General features: G+C 33.8%; 1 protein-coding gene across 8 annotated transcripts in view; it reads left to right on the top strand.

Annotated features, from left to right (window-relative positions):
* Positions 1 to 13,018, top strand: part of Bbx (BBX high mobility group box domain containing) — a 247,211-nt gene that overhangs the window by 106,957 nt on the left and 127,236 nt on the right. Inside the window, exon 4 of one of the 8 annotated variants that reach the window (XM_020182315.2) lies at positions 1,127 to 1,243. The exons of the other annotated variants lie outside the window; for them this stretch is intronic. The gene's annotated coding sequence lies outside the window, so the exon portion shown is untranslated. The remainder of the gene's footprint in view (positions 1 to 1,126; positions 1,244 to 13,018) is intronic. 8 annotated transcript variants of the gene reach the window in all.

The raw sequence follows: 13,018 nt of genomic DNA on the forward strand, positions 1-13,018 counted from the left end.
ATATTGATGCACAATTAAGTAGAATTTCCTTTGTATTCTTATTGTCTTTTCTTGCTTCGAAATCCAATACTATGCTTTGCACTTGTATCGAAGGAGCTTTTCTGGGAATTATATTGATTGCTTCCAAAAGGGTATGATTATTTAAAAGAGTGTGAGTATTTCTCAAGAGAAACTATTAATGCTTACAAAGAATGGTGCATAAAATCATTTCTATTCTGTGGAGTACCCTGAAATGATATTGCAGTGTAGTGTTAGATAAGACATGAAAGAGCAAGTAACTTTGAGACCAGTTCTTTACTGGTTAAGAATTCATTGAAATGCAGAACATCTTTTCATTTTTCTGGTCAGCTGAAATGTGTTGGATCCATAGACCTTGAAATAGCAAAATTGTAAAAGCAAATGAATTAACTCTTCACTCTTTTTGAATGTCTTACAATTTTGTCTGGTGACTACTTTTTTAATTTCTGTTCTAAATTTTCTATCATTCTGATATATTTTTATTCTAATTCATTTTTCTGACATATTTTAAAAACATTTTAATAAATTACCTAAGTAGTTCATTGTCCTGTAAGACAGAAAAATTTTAATCCAAATTATGTAAAATTTGAATTTTATTAAAAATTTTGGGATGACAGCATATTAGGAAAAGTACTGGATTTTGGAATCAGAAAATTTTGGGCCTCAATTATCATTTATTTGCTTATGGCCTTGGGAAAGTCACATTATCTCTCTGACTTCCATTTTCTATATTGGAAAAAAATTTTCTTAGCTGGATTACTTTGTGGCTAGATAGATATATGTCTATATTATTTTAATCGAAAAAGATAAGTTCAGAAAAACCTTAGCAAAACTTTAGGATGATATGATTATATCATAAATTTAGTAACATGAAAGGCACCTATTACATGAGTAAATAATACCATAAATGTAGTTTCAAAACCAAAGCCCAAGTTTAGATTGCCAACTTTCTCTCTATCTCTGACTTTCTCTGGCTGCTTAATCTGTAACCCCTGATTCTTGTGCTTTCTAAGCTCTGTATGTCTATCCTCTGGTTATTTCCATGTTTTCTTCTCTGTGTGTTTCTCCTGACTGTCTCTGGTCTCTCTCTGTGTTTTTCTTATCTCAGGCACCCTCAGGAAGACCCCAAGCCTCTAGCGGTACCTGGTATCATCTCCAGCATGTTATAGATGTGGAGGATTCACTGGGATATTGAGAAATACCAGAGACGAATTGTTCCACTGTAGTAAGTCAATCAGCATTTATAAAGTGACTACTGTTCACTGAGCACAGTTGGCAGTACCTTGGGGGAAGAAGAATGAATTAGGGCTCAGTGCAGAAGAAACAAACTTGTAAATCCTTCTGATAGTTCTTGGAGGCGGGGTGCACATGCAAATGAAAATAAATTTTGAAGGTGACAAATAATTATATAAGTGAATTGCGTTGTTTGTGTTCTAAAGGGACTTAAAGTTAATGGAGTAGAGAAGGCCGTGTGGTATTACTGAGGTTAAAATTAGGTTTTAAAATATAATTGGAAGAGAGATGAGGAAAAAGAAGGTGGAAGTGAGTAATTTCTGTGGGGCTTTGGCAAGCCCTTTTGCTTGTGGTGAGTGAATCCTTGCTGGGAGGGTAGTCAAATGAGAATGCTAAGTTTCAGTTTACCAACACCTAACTTTCCTTAAACTTCAATCTTTGAGAAAAAAGAAGTATGGCCAAGTTGTGACTTCCTATAAACATAATTGGTATCTGTTGCCAGTTTTAGAATTTATCGAGTTTAAGGGTAAATTATGATTATGAGGTAGTAATGAAGTATTATAACATAAAATTAATGCAAACTATTAGAACATTTAAAATGTTAAGATTGATTAAAATAGCAAGCTGCAGTATAACAAATCTGTTTTAATACCCTGTTGGAAATTTATTTTTGCTGTTGTATTTTAGCAGTTCTATTTAGCAGTTGCTCCATAGTTTTCAGAGTTAGAGTTTGCTGTAATTAAATCCCAGTGTTGCTAGCTTTGGACAGTCAGCTACTTAACAATAGTTAGTTTCTTCATTTGTAAATTACAGTTGAAAATATTTATCTTAGAAAGTTAAGCAAATTAAATAATTTTATAAAATTCTGAGTATATGCTAGGTACTTGTTACTTACAAATGCTTAAAAATACCTTTTAAATAGTTTGTTAAATACTAGGTTATTTTTGACAGCTTCTTAAACATAGAAGTAATGTCATAGTACTTATAAAATGTTATATACAAAGAATATGTTTAAGATGTAAATAAAGTATAAAGAATATCATGGACATGAATAACTGAGCACCTGCCACTAGCTTAGAAAATAGAGCATTGCTAGTATCTTTGTAGCTTACTCTGTGTCCATGCCAGATTGTATCACCTATCTTTACCCTCTATTCCTTTATGTGGAGCTTATTACTTCCATGTTTTCTTTGTAATTTCTCACATATTTATTTACTCTCAAAACTAAATTTTGCTTGTTTTGAATTTTATATAACTAATACGGTATGCTTTCTTTTACGACACCTATTTTTTTCTTCCCAACATCATGTTTATAACAGCCATCTTGTTTCCATTTGTAATTCATTTATTATTGCAGTCAGTTGTAGTATATAATACTTAATTGTGAGAAAATGCTAAAATTTACTCTCTTTTGGTGGTTATTTGACTGTTTCCATTTGTGTTTGTTGTTAGTAATAAAGCTGTAGAGGAAAATTTCTTAAATCCCACATGTAACATCTTTATGTACCTAGTATTTCTCTAGGATATATGCTCAGAAATAGAATTGTTAGCACTGAAGGTGTGTCCAACTTCAGACTCTGTAAATTAATGAATTTTCATAGGCTCATTACAATTTATGCTCCCATTAAGCAATCCCAATGTTCCTCCTTTCTTTTTCCTTACGTCTTTGAAATGCTAGATTTCTAGCCAATATATTTGCCATATCTTTATGAATGGTCCTCTGAATATTACTGTATCTGGCCAGAAGATTAAAAACAGAAGTGATTTTTAAGTTTTCTTTGATGCCATCTCAACACTAATCCTGATGACCATCATTTTTTAAAAATTAGTTTTCCTCTTTGCAGCAGTTGCTTTTATTTCTGTCAGTTTTCCAGTTATCACTCGTACCTTTTCTCAAACCCAGTTAAGTCTAGACATCCTGAAATGGCTGAGTATGTTTGCTCACAAAGTTTTTTTCTCCAGAAAACTGTATCATAATAATACCATATTCTCTTATGATAAATAAAAATGTCAGTCATTCCCATCTTCTTTACTAAAGACAGTTGTACAGAGAAATGTATGCATCTTTTACTGTTCTATTTTTCCCCTTATTTGAGTTGACATAGGGAAAGAGTGACCCTCAGAGGACTGTTTGCAAGCTGCAGTTACTTGATAAACTCATGTTTTGTTCTGCTCTGCAAGTTCTAATAGCTTGAAAATATGACTAAAGCTGTATTTACCAATCTTTCCCTTTTTTTCTCCTTCAACTTACTTTTGATTTTCTAAGTAATTCTTTTGGTGTCTGATTATACTTGTATACTTAATTCTGGTTTTAATATAAGAAGTTCCTCCTAACCTTATAATATGGATACCTAGTGGTACATGGTTTTAATTGATTAATCTTAATATTTTTCTATTAAAAGTATGTTGCCAGTATCTAGTATATCCACTTTATGATTTTATTCAGGGTAGAATACTAGGATTAAGCCTATGCCCACTTCTTAATTGCTCAAAGTTGTTTAGTGAATATAGAAAGGAAAGAAGTAAATGCAATAAGCACTGTGCATGGCTTTGTAAAATCACAGCAACTCATGTCTTCTTGAACTTCAGGCTTTATGAAAAATGAGAATAGTAAACTAGTGATCTGTAAGATTCCTTTTGATGCCAACATTTTGTATTCTTCTAATTGAAATGCAAAATATTGTCTGTCTGGGAACCACTATCAGAGCTTGAATTTTTCTACCTTACTGTTCTAGAGGCCCATATTTGTGTCACAGCAACCTGTTAGTTATTGTCTTTCATAACCCTAACAAGTAGGGCATATATTGAAGTTCTCCTCCTCTCTTTTTGTTATTAGGGTTGATTTGTTCTACAAAGAATACATTTATCTTTCTTTGAGAAATTACAACGAATGCCCATAGCTTCTCAGTTTTCTTCATCAGGCGACCCAGACATTGTTCAGTGCAAAAGCTTAAGTTCTGCCATTTTGTCTCCCCTCTTTCCCCAACCCTACAGCTGTGACCAGGACAACTTGTCCTACCCTTTGTTATTTGCTGTACAACTTAGCCCCATGCATTTTTTCATACTCCAGTTGATGTTTGAGTAGACTTTTTTTTTTTTCTATTGGACTTTTCCTTTGAGTCAGTGAGTCTGTGTTTATCTGGTGCTGGAGGCAAAGTTGTCCATTCCTTTCTGCTCTGATTCCTCTGTTGGAGACTCCTCAGGTCCAGGTAAATGATGAGTGAGGGCCTGAATTCCTTTCCTTGCTACCATCCCACAGTCTTCCTGTCAGTATTGTAGGGGCTCCCACTGTAACTTAAGCTGGTCTAGCACTACAGCCACTTTCTAAGAGTTATTTGGCTGTAATGATTCTCACATGACATAGTTCCTAAGCAAACTTCACTGTGTGATCGTCTCTGAATTCTGCACCAAAGACAAAAGGTGCCAGAAATCAGGCTGTGAATGGTAGGGGACCTGCATTTTAACTCCTGTGGATCATCAACACCCATCACTCCTGAGGGCCCTGCTATTACCAAGGTCATGTAGATTCTTCTGACCTTTAGTAAGAGACCCAAAATAATCTAATCGTGGTGTTACTAATCTGTTTTGTGAAACTTCCATGTAAATCTGACAGATTTTAAACTAAGAAGACAATAAGGCAGGGGAAGAATTTTACATCTAAAAAATGAAAAAAGGAGAAACTTATTTAATGAAGGATTTATTTTTAATAAAATTCACTTAATTCTAAATCAAATTTGGAATTTTAAAAATCATCTTGGATTTTTAAAAATATTAAATTAATTAAAAGCTTAGTTGTTAACCTGCCACTCTTATCCTCCATAAAATGAACACCTGTGATCCACTGGGCTATACAGCTAGGAGGACAAGAAGCCAGACTGTCTGTGATAATTCATCTTTCCTAACTGCTTACTTAACAGAACTCTTAAGAAAACATTATGCTAAGTGTTCAGTTTTCTAAAGAAGCAGTTAGTAGCATCCTATCTCCAGAAGAACCGGTAACTTTTTGTCCCTCAGGAATGCAAGAGGGGTTGGGGATTTAGCTCAGTGGAAGAGCGCTTGCCTGGCAGGTAGGCCCTGAGTTCAGTCCCCAGCACCGAAAAAAAAAAAAAAAAAAAAAAAGGAAAAAATAAAAAAATAGGAATGCAAGAAAAGAAACATACTTTTGTGCTTGTAAGAAAAAAATAGGAGAAATTACATGTCATAAAAACTCTACTGATAAAGAAGAATGTTTAATCAGTCTTATATTAGGTCTTTGATTAATGTAAAAGGCTTGACCTGTTAAGCATTCACATTAATATTTTAAATTACAGTGATAAGTTTCTTTTGTAGCAGTAATTCACTCAGTATTTTATTAATTTAGTCAGGCTTGAGAGTATTTCACCAAACCTACACTACTCATGTAGAACTCTGATTTTAATTTAATATCTTCTCAAAGCATTATAGCCTTTTACTTCAATGCAATAAATATTAAAAATAAGCTGTAGTATTAATAAAACAAATTGGACTGTTCTTAAATATAGTAGAACATTCATAAATACATAAACATATAAAGCAAAAATTTCTGAGGTAGCTAGAAATATATTTATGACACATCCTGTATTGAATGTGGTTAACTTAGAAAGGATTTTTACATGCAAAATTAAGAATAAATTTTCAACTACATATTTAATTTTTGCTTTTGCATTATAGTTTTATAAAGCATAGTTGACATTGAGTATAAAAATAAGCTTAAAATTGTTCTTTATGTAATTATTCAAGTAATTATACCAAAAGTAGAGTTATGTGTGTTATTAAAATTCCTTTGTTAAAATAGTTCCTAATAGCTTTATTCAAATTTAGGTGTTGCTGGAATAACAATATTCATTTTTGTCTGAGAATTCATATATGGATAGAAAGCAGTAAAGTGTTCCATTGGGCCTGTAATGTTGAGGAAATATGAGTGAACAGTACATTTATTTTCCTGAGTTTAATTTTCTAATATATTACCATTCATTATTTTAGTTATAAAATCCATATTTCTAAAAGGCTGATTAGGTTCCACTGAATGAAAAATAAGTTGCTGAGTGTTTTTTGTAAAAACAGTAAAAAAAGAATAGAGCAGATACATCCTAAGAATGGTAATTGTTTTGAGGAATGAGTATTCTAGGAATCTCATCTAGACAACAGTATGTTGTTAAAGATCACTAAATGGGGTTTTCTTCTATGTATATGTCAACTTATTTCCTTACACCAAATCTTACTCTGAATGTGTATGTTTCTTTTGTCCTCAGCCAGTAGACACTTAACTTCTTTTTCTGTGCTAGCCAAGCTCCGTGTCTTTTTTCAACGATGGCATCTTTGTCCTTAGGTTAAGGTTTGTTTTGAACTTAGAGGATCTTAGCTGTGTTTTCCATCAATTTACAGTTACTTGGTGTTATTTAACCCTTACACAGCACCTACAGATGTGTTTGTTATAACTAGGTAGTTAGCAGTGTTACTTCTCAGGCTGTCCAATAAACACAGGGTTTATGTATTTGTCATGTAGTAACCTGCCAAGAACCACTGTGGACGTAGGGAACTAGGTGCTCTGGAACTCTGAGTCACAGAATGTCTAGATTTCAGTATGAAGGCAGGTGTGGGTCTGATTTTCACTAGAGAGTCATCCACTCAGCTTTTGTTAGGGATTAAAGCTCATGTAGACAGTTTTTCTTCTGCTTTTATTGGAGCTTAATCAGGATTGAGTTTCAGTATGTCTCTTTTTTTCTTTCAAATTTTTAAAAATATAGTTTGATTGATTTGTTTGAAATTATGTGCTTTCAGATGGCTTCTAAGACAGTTTCCATCTACAGGCTTTGGCTCTTTTATTATTTGTACTTATTAGGGTTGATGAAGTCAAGAGCCTTGTTTTCCTTTTTCTTTCTTTTGTGGGAACTTCAAAGAACAATAAGAGGCATTACACTTCTCGATCCCCTCTCTGCATTCAGAGGCTACAGTTGTGAGGATGATCTATGGACAAGTCTAACTTAGGGGATTTAAATCTGTGATCTTCAGTGAGGAATTTGTTTATTAAGACTCACTATAGTTAAGAGGCTATTCTTAATGATGGTGAGGTAGATGTGTTTGGAGTGGAGATATAATAGGAGACTGAGTCCCAGATTTAACATTTGAGCCAGTGATAAAAGAGGGTCACAAGGCAGTATATGGGTCATACTGTAGGGAATTAAGAAATATAAAGGGAGGAAGAAGAGCTAGAGGTATAGCAAAGGTAATCTGGGGCCAAGTTTTGAGTGTGGGGGTGGGTGGGTGAGATGAGAAGGCACAAAAAGATATAGAACACCCATTAAGCAATTGAAATTTTAAGAGCAGACTAAATGGCTGTTGAAGGGTTTGAATGCAGGTAATGAAAGATTCAAAGAATAATTGTAAATGGTTGGGGTTTAGTTTGTAATGGAGATTATTGTTTAGAAACTATTGTAATCTTTTTGGTGTGAAGTGGTACTGAAGGTTTTGAAGAAATATTAAAAATGCATTTTCATCTTTTAGACAGCATAAGTGAGGCACTCTAAAGGTGTTTTCTATATTTATTACCTGCTTTTACTCTCACCATTTTATGAAATTAGTATTTTCCTACCTTTATAGATGAATGAATGGAGGCCCCAAATTAGACAACTAGAAGTGGTAAAAACTCTTAAGTTAAGCTTGTCTGTGGTCTAATTCAAGCCTTTCTCCTCATCTGCTGTGACTCATGAGGTGTACAAATGGAAGATAGGTGATCTTTTTACCCTTTGTCATCCATTACTTCCTTGGGAATTATTTCATGTTTATTCTTATATGCGGGCTTTTATCAGTACACCTGAATTTGAGTTCGAATCAGATGTTATGTATTAAACTTAGCTAATTAGATTTCTGTTTCTCAATCACAGCATTTGAGAAAATACTCTTTTCTGTTAATTTAGAGAAAATGTCAGTCAACAAAATTTTAATCTTTAATATATTTTGTATTACTTTGAAAAGATTGCATTTTCTAACAAACACTAATTTTAGTATTCAGGAGCCCCACTACCACTACCACCAAATTCTCAGGGAATATGCTTCAAATTCCCCAGTGTAAGCTAAAACTCACCAATAAACCAAGTCACAATGTTTATTCCTGTACACACATACCTAGAGTAATGTTTAATTAATGAAATTTGTAATTTGAGATGCAAAGCAAAAAAAGCACAATTTTTTTTACTTTATTAACAATTTCATAGATAGAAGATTTGTTCTTACTGTAGATCCTAGCATCCTCAGCATACAGTTTTTTCTCTTCCTTGTTATGTTGAGAACTTCCACCTTTCCAATTCAAGGAGGCACTTTATAATTTCTCTTTGACAAATTGAAATTGCTAACAACATTACTCTTGGATTTTGGGGCCATAATTAAGTAAAATGAGTTGTTTGAACAAAATCCCTGTTATATTCCCACAATCAATCTGATAAACAGATGCCTACTAATTGACTAACAGGCAGGTAGCATATACATTGTGGATACACTGGACAAATGATTCACATGCCAGACTGGATGGAGCAGGATGGTATGAGATTTCATCATGCTGTTAGAATAATATGCAATTTAAAATTTGTGAGTTATTTCTGAAATTTTCCATTTAATATTTTAAGACTCCAGTTAACCTAGTGTAACTGAAACTATGGATAGGGAAAAACTACTTATATAAACAACAAAACTAATGTCTCAGTTTCTCAGAATAAAAATTATGGAATAAACTGGATGCTTAATAAATAAGTTTTGATTAATTTTCTTACTCATTGAAATTTAGATTGGAGCCTTTATTTTAAAATAAATGTTTACTAGTGAATTAGTAATAGAGTGAAGTTGCTTTTTTTTTTAAATGGGATCGTGACCTTAATGTCATCACTTTAATTCGTTCATAATTTAAAAACAAATACTACATAAAAGGTGCTAAAAATTTAAAGAAGGTGTTGACAGCCAGTTGTGCATAACAACACCAGCAATATCTCTGTCTTCCACTTCTCCACTTCCTATGTAAGCATTCTGGTAAGTTTTTGCTTGTTTTGTTGGTCTTAATTGATGGTAGGTTTTCTCTCTCTCTCTTTAATATAATTTGTTACTATTTCCTAAAAGCAGCTTCCCCAAAAAAATGTGGTTAATGATAGTTTCAGATTACTGTTTCATCCTTATAAATGTGTTAGCTGGATGCTGTAGTTGTCCAACAAATGTTACTTGATTTTGGGTAGTGTAAAGAAATCAAAATAAGTATTCAGATTAGATTTGGGTTTCTGTAATAACAGCTTCTGTCTATAACTCAAAGTCTTGAAATTCACAAGTAGAGTGTCCTTTGGTTGAGATTTGAGAAGATTAGAGCCTAAACACTATTGAGATGCCTAATAAGAGAACTAAGTGTCAAGGCTCAATATTTCTTTTGAACTTTTTTTTTTGATCTTCAAAGGAAAACACAGAATCTTCATCTCAAAATTGACTTGTAAAGAGATATGTCTGAATATTACTCACAAGATGAGGAACAACTGTAATTTTGTGTGTGTGTGATTTGGTGAAAGGCAATGAATACTTTATTTCACTGAAGAAAATCAGTTCAGAGAATGAAATGGACAAGACCAGAAGCATATTGAGAATGATGTCCCAAAAGACTTTTAGGAACCGTAAAATTGAGTGCAGCAGTATAAAATTATTCACATTTTATTAGATCCGTATAGGGCTGCAAACTGACTGTCTCCTTGAGAGAACAGTGTTGTAAAAATTTAGGTAGTGAAAGGATGTTAAGTCCCTGGCATAAGTAAATATTTACAATGGAATGGTGCATTAAAGTAATAATCATATTTATAAATGCAGATTAATTTTAAGATTGTTTCTTAAGGAAATGCTTCAAAGCCTTTTCTTATGATTCTTGATTATAAATGTGTGTGTGTATTTATATATATACACATATATATATTATGTGTGTGTGTATATATATATATATATATTTTTTTTTTTGGTGGTAGTGGTAGTGATACTGAGGTTTGAACATAGGACCTCACAGTTGCTAGACAGGTGCTCTACCGCTTGAGCCATTCCACCAGCCCTTACTTGTGGTTTTTTTTTTTTTTTTTTTTTTTGTAGTATTTGGGTTTGAACTCAGGGCCAACATTTGAGACACCCCACTAGCCCTTTTTTCTGATGAGTTTTTTCAAAACAGGGTCTCGCGAACTATTTGCCCAGGCTGGCTGGCTTTGAACCCAGTCCTCCTGATCTCTGCCTCCTGAGTAGCTAGGATTGCAGGCATGAGCCATGGGTGCCCAACAGTGATTCTTTAGCTATGATAACTATGGAAAGATTGATCTGTTTTGTAAAAGTCCTAACACCAAATCCTGATTAGTGATAAAAGTCACTACTAAAACTTCAAAAACTAGACATACTGCTTTCTAATTGATCATATTCAGATGAGGTGTAATTTATGGCTGGACTTGTATGAGACCATAATGATCTCTTTACCTCAATCCATGTGTAAAATAACCACATTATTTCACATCATCACATACAATTCTTAGCACTATTATTTGAGAAAGATTTTTCTTATTTTCAAATCACAGTCTGAAAATTACTAGGAGGATTTGATGTATTAGTAGAAAGATCACATCTGCTTTATGTACATCATACAGGAGGTATTTTAAAGGGGATGTAGGTTAATATGATTGCATAAATTGAAAGTGGCATTTGGAAGTCGCGTTATAAATTTCATTCAAAGTGTATATTTTTGAAACTGTTGTACAATGTTTTCAAGAAAACATTTACATACAAGGTATGAGTTATTTAGAGGTTGAAGTCAGGAATGGTATAAACAAGCACTTGGAACAGAGGAAGAATACTAGACTATGGTATATTTAAGTTATTGTGTTACAGTCCATTGGAGTACAGTATGCAAAGTTAATTTAACCTTTCCAGGAATATATTAGGATCCCATGATAAGTTTTATCATAGGTCTAAATTCCTTTTTAGTTCTCATATGGTGTTTGTGCCTAACCCCCCCCCCCCGCTCCCCAAAAAAAACGATGCCCAACACCACAATGGGTGCTCAGTACATGTGTTCATCAGTTTCTCATCATTGTGACAAATAACTGAGGAAAACAGATTTATTTTGGCTTAAGGTTTCAGAGGTTTCAATCCATGTATACTGGGTCCTGTTACTTTGGGTCTGAGGCAAGGCTAGGCATAATGGTGGAGAGGGTGTGATGAGGCCAGAGCTACTCACCTCATGGCAGCTGCAAAGCAGAAAGAGACAGAAAGGGCACAGGACAAAGTACATCTTTTTAGACTATACCACCAATGATCTGCTTCCTCCACTGGGCCCCACATCCAATAATTTGATTATGTCAAAGCTGTCAGGATCCAGTCACCTGTCAATGATTGACTCCACCAACTGGGGACCAAATCTTCAACACATGAGCCTTTCTGGGGACACTTCATATCAAAATCAAAGCAGTACATTTATTTTGAAGACTATTGGTCATTTTAGTGATGTGAGACTTTTAATGAGATAGAATATTTACACATTGTGAAAAGTGTGATTCAGTTTTTAAAAAAGTGTTAAATTTCAGTTGCCTTCAAGAATGTTATTTAGACTTCCTCAATGATGAATGAAAATGAAAAATTTAAGTCCATGTGTGACTGTACTTAGCCCCAACTGTTTTTAACTTGAAGTCATTCTGGGATCTGGAGCAAATTCTTAAGTTTTGGCTTGAATTTTTTCTTTTAATGAGAGGGTAAATTAGTTAATCCCTAAAGTTTATTATAAAGCTATAATTCTTTGATTTATGAATGAAAGATAAAGTAGGGGTTTAGTTTCTTTTGTGTTGTTATTATAGAATACCTCAGACTGGGTAATTTATAAAGAAAAGCACTTTATTTCTCACAGTTCGGGAGGCAGGTATTTTGGCAAGGACCTTTTCTCTGCTTCATCCCATCTGGGAAGGCAGAAGGTCAAAAGAGCGTGTGCACTAAGGAGGAACAAGAGAGAACTGAACTCTCTTTCACACCAAATCCACTTTCAAGATAATGAAATCATTTCTCCAACAATGACATCAATCCGTTTATGATTCATGACCTAATACTTGTTAGATGTCCCACCTCTCTCACACTTGCATTGGGAATTAAATATCAAACACATAAATTCTAGGGAAACACATTCAAACTATAACAGAGTTCAAAATGAGTAGAAATAGTATTCTTAAGTCAAGTTAGGTGAGGCTAATAAGAAAAAAAGAGTTTCACATGTTTGTTTGGCAGTACTGAGGTTTGAAAGCAGGGCCTTACACTTGCTAGGAAGGCACTCTACCACTGGAGCCTCTCCCAGCCATTTTTAAAATTGAGTATTTTCGAGGTAAGTCTCAAGAACTATTTACCCAGGCTGGCCTTGAACCACAAACGATCCTTCTTATCTCTGCCTCCCATGTAGCTAGGATTACAGGAGCGAGCCACCAGAGCCTGACCACGTTATGTTTTTAGCAGACATTTGATGAGACATTTAACAGAGAAAACATTCCTAATAGTAGTAATGTTACAGAGATGCACAATAGCAAAACCTTACATGGGATATAATGACAATGAAATTTGATTACAGCAAAGAATTTTTCGTGAGGTATGATAATGAGTTTTCCTATTTTGTGTATGAGTTCAGTTGTTTCTGACAAAATGGCCACTTAAAATATGTTTTTAATAAAATTTTCATTTTCCATTTTTGTTTTAGTACCCACCCATCCACCCCACACCT

The sequence above is a fragment of the Castor canadensis genome, chromosome 5 (assembly GCF_047511655.1).
Source record: "Castor canadensis chromosome 5, mCasCan1.hap1v2, whole genome shotgun sequence".
In the NCBI taxonomy this organism is placed as follows: Eukaryota; Metazoa; Chordata; class Mammalia; order Rodentia; family Castoridae; genus Castor; species Castor canadensis.